Raw genomic sequence first — 12,049 nt, 5'->3', positions numbered from 1 at the left:
ATCTTTACCTTTCTCACCATGAAGAACATATTCAAAAAATCTTCAAAAGACAAAGAAGTTGAAGTTGGGTCTTCAAAATCAAGATCAAAGGTGGTGAAAAAAAGGAGAGTAGCCCGAACTCCTACACCGTCACCTTCACCTTCTCCTCCACCGTCACCGCCTAGAGAGCAATCACCGCCTCCTCCACCACCGGTTGTGACTGAAATTCCTCGGTCACGCTTTATTCGTCAAACGGCATTCAATCGGTATCAGACTCTCCAAAGTAAGGATTTTAAACCCGAAAGGCGCCTCACGGATGAAGTGTTAGCATATCGGTTAATTGAAGCAGAATTCCGCAACAGGCATTGGTATGAATTTAATTTTTGTCTTAGGTCTGGGAATCGTACTATGGCATTAGAATTTCTGAGTAATGCATGGCGAGTGAAAAATGTCTCACCGCGAATTGCTAAAGTACGCGGGGTAGATGTAGACTATTCCCCGGAAGCTATCAATAGGGTGTTTAATTTTGTTGTTCCTGAATTTTGTGTTTTGAAACATAGACGTGAGAATAGGGCAACCATGGCATCGGATAAACGTGAGGCATTAAAATCTCAGTTGACTGCACCTGGAAGTATATGGGTGAGACCATCTAGACAGCTCCCACCCCAGCGGTTTAAAACCGCTCATTTGTTGGATATTCCACGGATTTGGGCTGAATTTTGGCTAAACAACGTGGAGCCAAGTGGGAACAATTCTGAGATTGCTATGGATGTAGGACTAGCACTTCAAGCTATCTTGCTAGGTGAAGACATAGATTTGGGCACAATTTTGAGTGATGATTTGGCTTCACTTATCCAGAAAGATCCCGGTTCATATAGTCTGACACATCTCTGTTTGATCACAAAACTTTGTCTTGATCAAAATGTTGCTGTTTTTAATGATGATCATATTGAAGAACCTAGAAAAGTCACTACGGCTTTTGTGAGAGATGTTAGAAGAAAAACTTTCGGGAAGATATTTATTCCATTTGCTGATGTGGATGATGTGATGGATTACACGGTTGAGGGAGGAGGTGAAGAAAGGGAGGAGAATGTTGAAAATATGATGCACCATGACATGCCACAAGCTCCGGAAATGGAGAGTTTTCCAGCTCCGCAATTTGATGCGAATGTTATTGCTGATATGGTGTGGAAGATGGATATGAGTACTCAACAGGGCATTGATATGGCGGACCACTATGACACTTCATCCGCCTTATGGCAAGAATCCATGTGTTACCGAGAGCAAGGTCCGGCATATTTCTATCCGAGATATCCAACAATGCATGATTTTAATGAAGCCTACAATCAAAGAGTTAGGAGCATGGCGGCTACACATGAAATGAACCGTGCTACCTACATTCGCCAAAGGAGGGCAGCTGGCCTTCCAGATGAAGGAGGGTCTTCATCAATGCAATTTCCTGGAAATCTGCCTCGTTTTGATCATGATCATAACATGCCTGAGCAGGATTGAGGTTTTGTGCCATTCACCTTTACTTTCCTTCTCCTCCTCTATGAATTCTTTTTGGCCTGTGTGTTATGATTCTTTTGTTGAAATTGTTGCATAATTGATTTTGGTCTATAATAAGTACTTGAGCTAGTCGTTTTGTTTTCCTTGAATGTCTTAGTCTTTCTGAAAACCTCACACTATTTGAAATTTGTTTGGCTATCATCTTAGATTCAAAATTGTTGACCAAATGCGTGATATGAATTTGTGATGTTTTTGATTGTTTCTGATGCATCATAGTGATAATTTAGGCAAGACTTAGGGACTCTCACAAATTTTGACCATAGTTTAATTCAGCAAAACCGTGAGATTTTGAGCCCAAACACTGATTTCTTTTGATGATTATGAGAATTCCACACTTAGCTATGTCTCTAGAATTTGCGCATGTTCTCTTTAATTGATTTATTGTTGTGATGTACACACGAGGCAAGTTGTTTGGTACCTTGAGCCTGTTCTAGCCACCCTTATCATTGCTTATCCTTTGTTTAACCCCTTTTGAGCTTAAAGAAAAATGTTTGTTTGTTATCTGACCCAAGTTATCAAAATAATATAAAAAATAAAAAAAATGATTTTCTTGGAGAATTAGATACCTTTAGTGGTTTTTGCACAATGCATGTCACTAAGTTTGGGGTTGCTTTTGGAACTAGCAACAATTTAAGTTTGGGGTGGGTATACTAGAGAACTAAAAAAAAATTATTATGAAAGAAAAAAATTCAAAAGTTCACCGAGAAAAGAAGTTCGAAAAAAAAAAATAATAATAATAATAATAATCATGGTGATCTTCTTGAAAACAAAAAGAATTCCTTGAAAGAAAATTTTGTGAAAGAAAATTGTTCTCTAGTATCAATTCTTACAAAGTAGGGTGGGGTGTGTATCTATTCAATTTAGTGGTATCTAACTTCAAGTTTTTTTACTCACTTACCAGAAATGCCACCATCCACCTTTTAACCAGGCCACGTTATAACCTTTAAAAGTCCTCTAATGTGTGTGCTCATGACATGGTGATTGATTTTTGAGAATGTCTGCAAATTTATAGTAGTCTAGTTATGATGTGTTGATTGAGTGATTATATTACCCTTAAACAGGAGAGTCGGTGAGGGTGTGAAGAAATTAAGTATGGTCAATCTTTGTTTGATGCTCTTTGTTTTGCCTAAATTTGAAACTGTGTGTATTTGAATCATGACGAAATTGATCATTGAAATATCATGCAAATTACGTCTAACTTGATTGGGTTTGAGTTTGTCTAGCCAAATGGATTGAGGTAGTGTTTTGTTTTCCTAGAGATTGAGATATTCCTTGAGGACAAGGAAAAGTTCAAGTTTGGGGTTGTGATGACGTTAGTCATTACATGGAAATAAAGACCATTTTCAAGTGTTTTTAGAGGTTTTTGACTTAAATCATGAAGAATAAGACATTGACTCAAAGCTACATGCGAAGGAAGATAGCAAATGAAAATTGGTGGATTTTATAGTACTTTTACGCCTAGGGCGGAAATTTTTGCGCCTGGGGCGGAAATTTTGCTGAAGAAGCTGGTTTGCTCACTGTTTTGCCGTTTCAGGCGAATTTCTTGTGCCTAAAACGAAACTTCTTACGCCTGGGGCGGAAATTCTGTGCCTCAAGCGGAAAACGTTATTTTTGATCAGTTTTATAAAAGGGAAACATCAGATCTGGATCATTATCGAATTTTTGACACTAAGAACAGCATTTGGAGCGATTTTGGAGGATCAAGAGCGACCAAGCAAGGATTCCAGTGTGGAAACACATCAAGATTCTTCTTGTAATCATGCTTTCTTTCATTTTAATTGATGTAATTTTTGAATTTGCAATGTCTAGCTAAATTCTCATGATTGGTCCTTAGGTGATTCTAATTACTTTTGATCTTGAATTATGTGATTGTCATATGATATGATTAATGAATTACGAAGTTAGTTTCTATTGATTGTTCTTTGTGCTTAATGCTTTGTATGAATTCGCGACTTATATGATGATTGCAATGATTTGTTTTACTATGACAATAGGAATAAATCATCGATCTATGAATGATTAATCAATTAACTTTCACTTAAGACATTTCGGATTGTTAATTGAGATTAAAAGATTAAAGTTTTTCTTCCTCACATGATCATAGGTCTTACTAAGAAATTAGGGATTGATGATCATGAGAGAGGATTATGTTACCAAGACATTGGGCATAATCAATTATGTTTTAATCAAATCATGAAACTAATTTGAATAATTCGTTATCATACATGACACTACCAAGAGAAATAGTAATTAGATGACCCAAAAAGGACCAATCGTTTTTCTTACATCAATCTAAACACCAAAGCAACTCCAAAGTTTAAAAATTTAAACTTGAAACCAAACAAGACCCCCCTTTTACAATTTATGTCAATTTACATGAGTATGTCTTCAATTTACAATTGATTTACAACAATCCCTGCGGAAAGAACGATTTTATTATACTACTTGACGACTATTTAGTACACTTGCTAAATTTCTATCATCTATATTGAACACAAGGCATAGTATGTCATCCTTGCTAAGTTCAATATTGGGCCCATAGACATATCTCCTGTTATGTAGGAGGGACAAATTCCATCTAGGTCACTCATGTCCCTCAGCATGATTCGTGGAATACCCATCAACCAACTTTATAGTCATCCTGTTACGGATAACGTTTGAATGGCAACAAGGTAATACACTCCTACATCTAGGGTACATAGTGATTTCAGGTCGAAGGGTGGAATACACCACTTATCACTATGAGAATATCTTATGACATTTCATAACACACTATGTAGTATTCTCACGGTGGGTCAATCCGATACAAATGTTACCCTTAACATTTATATCTATGTGAAGACTTGATAACTCTTTATCTATGATCCGTGAGATGTGATCATCAGTCTACCAACATAATAGCCTCTATGCTTTAATGTTATCCCATTTCACTTTAAAGCTTGACTACGGATGCTTTAAGAATAGTGTTCTTATGTTTAATGGATTCTCACGATTAAGTCATACTTAACGTTCCACTTAACGAACTAACTATTCTAGGGACTTTATTATTTTAACACATAAACATAATAAAGAAGAGCCTTTATTTAATAAATGAATTATTCAATACAAGTATCATGCAATCATAAATAATTGGCCTCTAGGGCTTACACCAACAATCTCCCACTAGCACTAGAGCCAATCAGGCATACTCCTAATACCTATGCTCCTAGTATGGCCCTCATGCTTCGGCTGAGCAAGAGGTTTTGTAAGTGGGTCAGCAGCATTGTCGAGTGTTGGTACTCTGCATATCTTCACATCTCCTCTATCAATTATTTCTCGAATAAGATGATAGCGCCTGAGTATATGTTTGGACTTTTGGTGAGATCTATGCTCCTTAGCTTGTGCGATTGCGTCGTTGTTATCACAAAACAGATCAATGGGATCCACAATGCTAGGGAATATGCCAAGTTCAGTAATGAACTTCTTTATCCAAACAGCTTCATTTGCTGCATTTGATGCGGCAATGTACTCAGCTTCCGTTGTAGAATCAGCAACTGTATCTTGCTTTGAACTCTTCCAACTCACAGCGCCACCATTTATGCAAAACACAAAGCCAGACTGCGATCTAAAATCATCTCTATCTGTCTGGAAGCTAGCATCAGTGTAACCAATTACATTTAGCTCTTCTTGACCTCCATATATTAGGAATGAGTCCTTAGTCCTTCTTAAGTACTTAAGGATATTCTTGACAGCTACCCAATGAGCCTTACCAGGATCAGACTGATATCGGCTCGTTGCGCTTAAGGCATATGAAACATCTGGACGAGTACATATCATGGCATACATGATAGATCCTATAGCCGATGCATAAGGAATCTTACTCATGCGATCCCTTTCTTCCTTAGACGAAGGGGATTGTGTTTTCGAAAGACACAAGCCATGCGGCATAGGAATGAATCCTTTCTTGGAATCATGCATATTAAAGCGTCTTAGCACTTTATCTATGTATGTACTCTGACTTAAGCCAAGCAGTTTCTGAGATCTATCTCTATATATTCTTATTCCTAATATATAGGCTGCTTCACCCAGATCTTTCATAGAAAAGCAATTCCCTAACCAAGTTTTAACTTGTTGCAATGTAGGGATGTCGTTTCCTATAAGTAATATGTCATCTACATACAATACTAGGAACACGACTATGCTCCCACTAACCTTCTTGTAAACACAAGGTTCATCTTCATTCTTGATGAATCCAAACTGTTTCACAGTTTCATCAAAACGAAGATTCCAACTTCTGGAAGCTTGCTTGAATCCGTAGATTGATCGCTGTAATTTGCATATCTATTTGGCTTCACCTGGAATGCAAAAATCTTCAGGTTGTGTCATGTACACATCCTCAAGGAGACTCTCATTAAGGAAGACAATTTTTACATCCATCTGCCAAATTTCATAATCATAGTATGCGGCGATGGCAAGTAAGATCTGAATGGATTTAATCATCACGACTGGTGAAAAGGTTTCATCATAGTCTACGCCATGAATTTGTTTGAAACCTTTAGCAACCAATCGCGCTTTATAGGTCTGTACCTTTCCATCCATGTTCGTCTTCTTCTTGAAGACCCATTTGCATCCTATGGGCTTGACCCCATCAGGAGCTTCCACCAAGTTCCAAACTTGGTTTGTGTACATGGAATCCATTTCAGATTTCATGGCTTCAAGCCACTTCTCAGATTCAGGGCCAGTAATGGCCTCTTGGTAAGTCACATGCTCATTTTGATCCATGAGTAATACATCACCTTGTTCCGATATGAGATGTCCATATCTTTCAGGTTCTTGACGTATCTTGTTGGACCTACGTGGTTCTTGTGTTACATGAGCAGGATTCTCTGTCACAACATCTTGTGCATCCTGCTCTTGTTCCTCCATTGGTGTGTCATTACTTTGTGGATCGTGAATTTCTTCAAGATCTACTTTCCTCCCACTGATTCCTTTGGAAACAAAGTCCTTTTCTAGGAATACTCCTGTTCGAGCGACAAACACTTTGCCCTCAGAAGGATTGTAGAAGTGATATCCTTTCGTCTCTTTTGGATATCCCACAAAGAAGCACTTGACAGATTTAGGTTCAAGTTTAGTAGAAATTTGACGTTTTACATAAACTTCGCAACCCCAAATCTTTAAGTAAGACATATGTGGTTTCTTGCCACTCCATATCTCATATGGTGTCTTTTCAACCGTTTTAGAAGGAACACGGTTAAGTGTATAAGCTGCTGTTAATAGAGCATGTCCCCAAAAGGAGATTGGAAGATCAGCGTGACTCATCATTAACCGTACCATGTCCAAAAGGGTTCGGTTTCTTCTCTCAGATACAACATTCCATTGTGGTGTTCCAGGAGGAGTGAGTTGGGATAGGATCTCACACTCTTTTAGATGGTCATGAAACTCTAGGTTTAAATACTCACCTCCTCGATCTGATCGAAGGGTTTTGATTTTCTTTCCTAGTTGGTTTTGTACTTCATTTTTAAATTCTTTGAACTTTTCAAAGGATTCGGATTTATGCTTCATTAGATACACATATCCATATCTACTGTAGTCATCAGTAAATGTGATGAAGTATTGAAAACCTCCTCTAGCATGTGTGTTCAATGGTCCACATACATCAGTATGTATGAGAGCCAAGAGATCACTTGCCCTTTCACCTTTACCAGTGAATGGGGTCTTTGTCATTTTTCCCAATAAGCAAGATCTGCATGATTCAAAAGATTCATAATCAAATGAATCCAAGAGCCCATCTTTATGGAGCTTGGAAATGCGTTTCTCATTTATATGGCCTAAACGACAGTGCCAAAGGTATGTAGGATTTAACTCATTAGGTTTAATCCTTTTTGTATCAATGTTATAAATTGGCATTTCAAGATCAAGAATATATAATCCATTACTCATTTGTTCCGTGGCATAAAAGATATCATTTAAATAAATAGAGCAACAATTGTTCTTTATTATAAATGAAAAGTCAAGTTTATCCAAACAAGAAACAGAGATAATATTCCTGCTAATGACAGGTACATAAAAACAGTTCTTGTAACGCCCCGGATTTTGATCCAAGACATTACGTCTAATCATATTATTTCAAAAAAAATACTACTTTTCTTTTAACCATATTTATAATTTATCACAAAACAAAGCAGTAATATTTTATTAAAAAATTAGAGATATCAAAATTATTGAATTAAAAGTAAAGAATATTTATTGGATACAAAAATATTACAAGTCATCAACGTCAAATATTTATATTACATTTAATTAAAAACCCTCTTTTGTTTCCCCGCGCACGCAACGATTCGTCACACCAACAATACTCATCTTCAAGCTTTGTACCTGTAGTGGTAAGGGTCAGTATTCTTTTCCCATCGCCCATATCAAGAAAACCAAACACAACTTAGCTGTATAAAATAGAGCATAAATCAAAGCACACATAAACGCCATTGAAAAAGAATAACACAATGCATGCTCTTATTCTAAATGATCCGGATATAGTCACCCATACCAATGGGGAAAATCACGTACCCCCTTACACACAAGGCTGGAGCACCACAAAAATTAGATAATCACGTACCCCCTTACGCACAAGGCTGGAGCACCACAAAAAATAAGATAATCACGTACCCCCTTACGCACAAGGCTGGAGCACCACATACAAAAATGAATGTTCATGTCATGTCTACTCACACCATCACTAATATTCCAAAAATCATGTATTCACAAATATTTGAAAGAAAAAAAACACACACACATGGCTATCATCATACAATATTTCAATACAACCAAATTCATGCATAGTAACTTGTATGGAGGAAACTGCCCTTACCTTAGGTGTTTTCCTAGTCTAACACAAAACTCTTTGGCATTCCACGCGTTGCTTGTACAAAGAACGGTTTAACCTTTAGTTTGGTACCCAAAAATATATGGGAATCAAAGGGATTGGTTTTCTCTGTTTAAGAAGAACCGATGGACTTAGAAAGAAAGAGTTTATGCGTACAAGGGGTTTGAGCATGGCTTAATGCTCACATGATATATCCTATGCTATTTAAATTAGAGGAAGTAGGTAGACTTTGAATATGTGAAAGCTGTGTAAGGAAGAGTGATTAAAATAATTAATTGAGGTAACAAATGCTCTTTAAAACCATTGCCCAAAAAAACGTTAAATGAATAAATGATTCATGACTTGTAATTGCGATTGCGGAAATAAGGAAAATAATTGTCATCAAGTGTGAGGAGGTAATTGCTATATATGTTGACTGTATTATGAGGGATGAAAGCAATTAAAAAGAATTTAAATAGTACCAATTATTTATTTTTTTATGGATACAATGAAAGAGATTAGTCTCTTCTTTTTCTTAAGATGTTAGATGCAATCTAGAAGAGGGTATACCGTGAATGGACTTGTTTGGAGAAGCATATATAAATAAATAAATGGCTTAATTAGTAAAATGGTCCCTTAAAGACATTTTTGGTTTCATATTGGTCCCTTAAAGAAAAAAAGGTCCAAATAGGTCCCTTAAAGAAAAAAAAGTCCGAATAGGTCCCTTAAAGACATATCCGTTAATCAGTTTGGTCCTATTTAGACCTCTTTTTAGGGACCAAACTGATTAACGGAGATGTCTTTAAGGGACCTATTCGGACTTTTTTTTCTTTAAGGGACCTATTTGGACCTTTTTTTCTTTAAGGGACCAATTTGAAACCAAAAATGTCTTTAAGGGACCATTTTATTAATTAAGCCTAAATAAATAAATGAATAAGATATATTAGAATAGAATAGACTTAAAATTAGTTAAAATTCATAGACTATATTTCTTTAATAAAAGTTACCAAAAGGACATATAAGTATAAAAATATTGGGATGTTACAGTTCTCTAACTGTATTATTAAACCAGAAGGTAAAGTCAAATTAAAAACTCCTACAGCTAATGCGGCAACTCTTGCTCCATTTCTCACTCGTAGGTCGACTTCTCCTTTAGTCAAATCTCTACTCCTTTGCAGCCCCTGCACATTAGTACAAATGTGAGAACCACATCCGGTATCTAATACCCATGTAGAAGAAGTAGATAAATTAATTTCAATAACAAAGATACCTGCTGAGTTGGAACTCTCTATTCCATTCTTCTTGTCCTCCAGATATTTTGGGCAGTTCCTCTTCCAATGTCCAGTCTTGTTACAGTGGAAGCACTTACTCTCCTTTGCAATGCCACCATTAGGCTTCAAAGCTTTAGGGTTAGGTTTAGGTTTGGCAACTTCCTTGCCCTTCCCTTTTCCGCCCTTTCCTTTGTTGCCCTTCTTGTGATTCCCATTGCCGATCATTAGAACTTGATTCGACTTCCCTTTTGATCTCATGTTTTGTTCAGCTTGTCTCAACATGTTTAATAGTTGTGGTAGAGTTTTCTCCATGTCTGACATGGTGAAGTTCAGCACAAACTGATTAAAGCTCTCCGGCAACGATTGCAGGATGAGATCAGTTGCAAGCTCATCACCGAGTGGAAATCCCAATTTTGCCAAGTTCCCCACGTACCCAATCATCTTGAGCACGTGTGGACTTACAGGAGATCCTTCAGCTAGCTTAGCTTGAAAAAGGGCTTTGGAAACCTCAAACCTCTCAATTCTGGCTTGCTCTTGGTAAAGCGTTTTCAAGTGTTCGATCATATCGAACGTATTCATTTCCTCATGTTGCTTCTGAAGCTCTGAGGTCATGGTAGCCAGCATGAGACATTTTGCATCCAAGGCATCATCAACACGCTTCTGATAAGCGTCCCTTTGAGTCTTAGGAGCATTGGCAGCAGGTTCCTCCTCAGGGTCAGGCTGAGGTTCCTCTATAGCATACAGTTTTTTCTCGTGCATGAGGACTATCCTCAAGTTACGATGCCAATCGAGAAAATTTGTCCCAGACAATTTCTCTTTGTCAAGAATGCTTCGCATAATACTGTTTGATGTGTTGTTGTTTGTCATGGTGATCTACATTATAAGAAAGTGAATATATAAGTATTAAATAATTTTAAGTCATATTTAATTAGGCCTTTAATTAAACATGCGCCTCCCACTATTTTACTCAAAACAAATGACCCTCGACATTTGATTCGGAAAATCCCGTTGGAAGATTTTCTAGTGGGAATAAGATCCATATTTTACTATGTTCTAAGTCAGCGTTGGACTGATTACACAAAACATAGTTATTTTAGGTAGGAAACTCATTTCCAATTGTATCTCATACAACTCACATATCCTTTCCGTTGGGTGAATAACACTTATTTTAATCCATCATATGGAGTAACCTAACACTTGCTTCTAAAATCATATAATCATATTATATTTCTTTTAGTTAAGTTAGACCCAATGAATAGCAATCTGGTAAACTGGTTACCTCACCGCAACTTATCAATATAGACAATGCACTTTACGTTGGCAAAACCTACATTGATCGATATTGATCTTGAAGGGTGCTATTATTTGGAAAGCATAAAACTTAATATAGATTCTTTTGAGGGTTTTTATTTAATTAGATCTCACCTCACCACGGCTTACATACAATAACGTCACTCCAATCATAACATGCATCAACATACATAATATAATAAAATGACATGGTTATGGCCCCTAGCGAAATGTTGTTCCCTCAAGCCAATGAGAGAACCTATGCTATTCCTAAGAACGATCTATGCTTCTCCGAGTTAGATCTCCATGGCTGTCCTTCCTGTCCTGTTTACTAATTTTATATTACATTACTATAAGAATACTCGCGTTACATGCGAGTGAGTATGAGATGAGAAGAGAATTACATCAAGAGATATAAGAGAGGCACGACACGCAGGCCGTATTTAAAATCCCAAACAAAACAAAATAAAAGGACTAAGGCCATAACCATTCATCATGCAATTCAATAACAATAAACACATAGTTATTATCATTAAATCAGCCCAATTAATAAAATACCATGATTGATCACTTAATGAGCACAACACTTGTATTCTGTTTCAGGATACAAACCCTAATTGCATCAACGTTTGATGCTCGGATATGAACCCTAGCCGTTTCTGTTTTCATAACAACATAACACTTACATTGTTATGAACCCTAATACAACGGTCATACATCAAAACGTTTCAGGACTGCTAGTTCTAGATGGACGATCGGATATATGATGCTTCACCGTGAACGGTTCCGAAGCTCACGCTCACAATCATCCAAATTAAACGCCAATCACTTAAACATTCAAATGAATGACACGATCAGTGTATCACATACACCGACGCGTCGTATCAGAATTATATATCACATATATATTTTAAAACCGATCAATCAAATTTTATTAATCCTTGTTATTATTATTATTAATACCGATTCAAAACCATATTAATAAAACAGTAATAAGCAACAAACCGATTCATGGTTTCACAAGTGGCTCTGATACCACTGAAGGAAAATCGTAGCAAAACAGAGATGTAAAACGCAGCGGAAATTAAAATTTTCCTTCGAT

This window comes from Trifolium pratense, linkage group LG1, assembly GCF_020283565.1.
Source record: "Trifolium pratense cultivar HEN17-A07 linkage group LG1, ARS_RC_1.1, whole genome shotgun sequence".
In the NCBI taxonomy this organism is placed as follows: domain Eukaryota; kingdom Viridiplantae; phylum Streptophyta; class Magnoliopsida; order Fabales; family Fabaceae; genus Trifolium; species Trifolium pratense.
Note: the sequence above shows the minus strand (reverse complement) of the source record.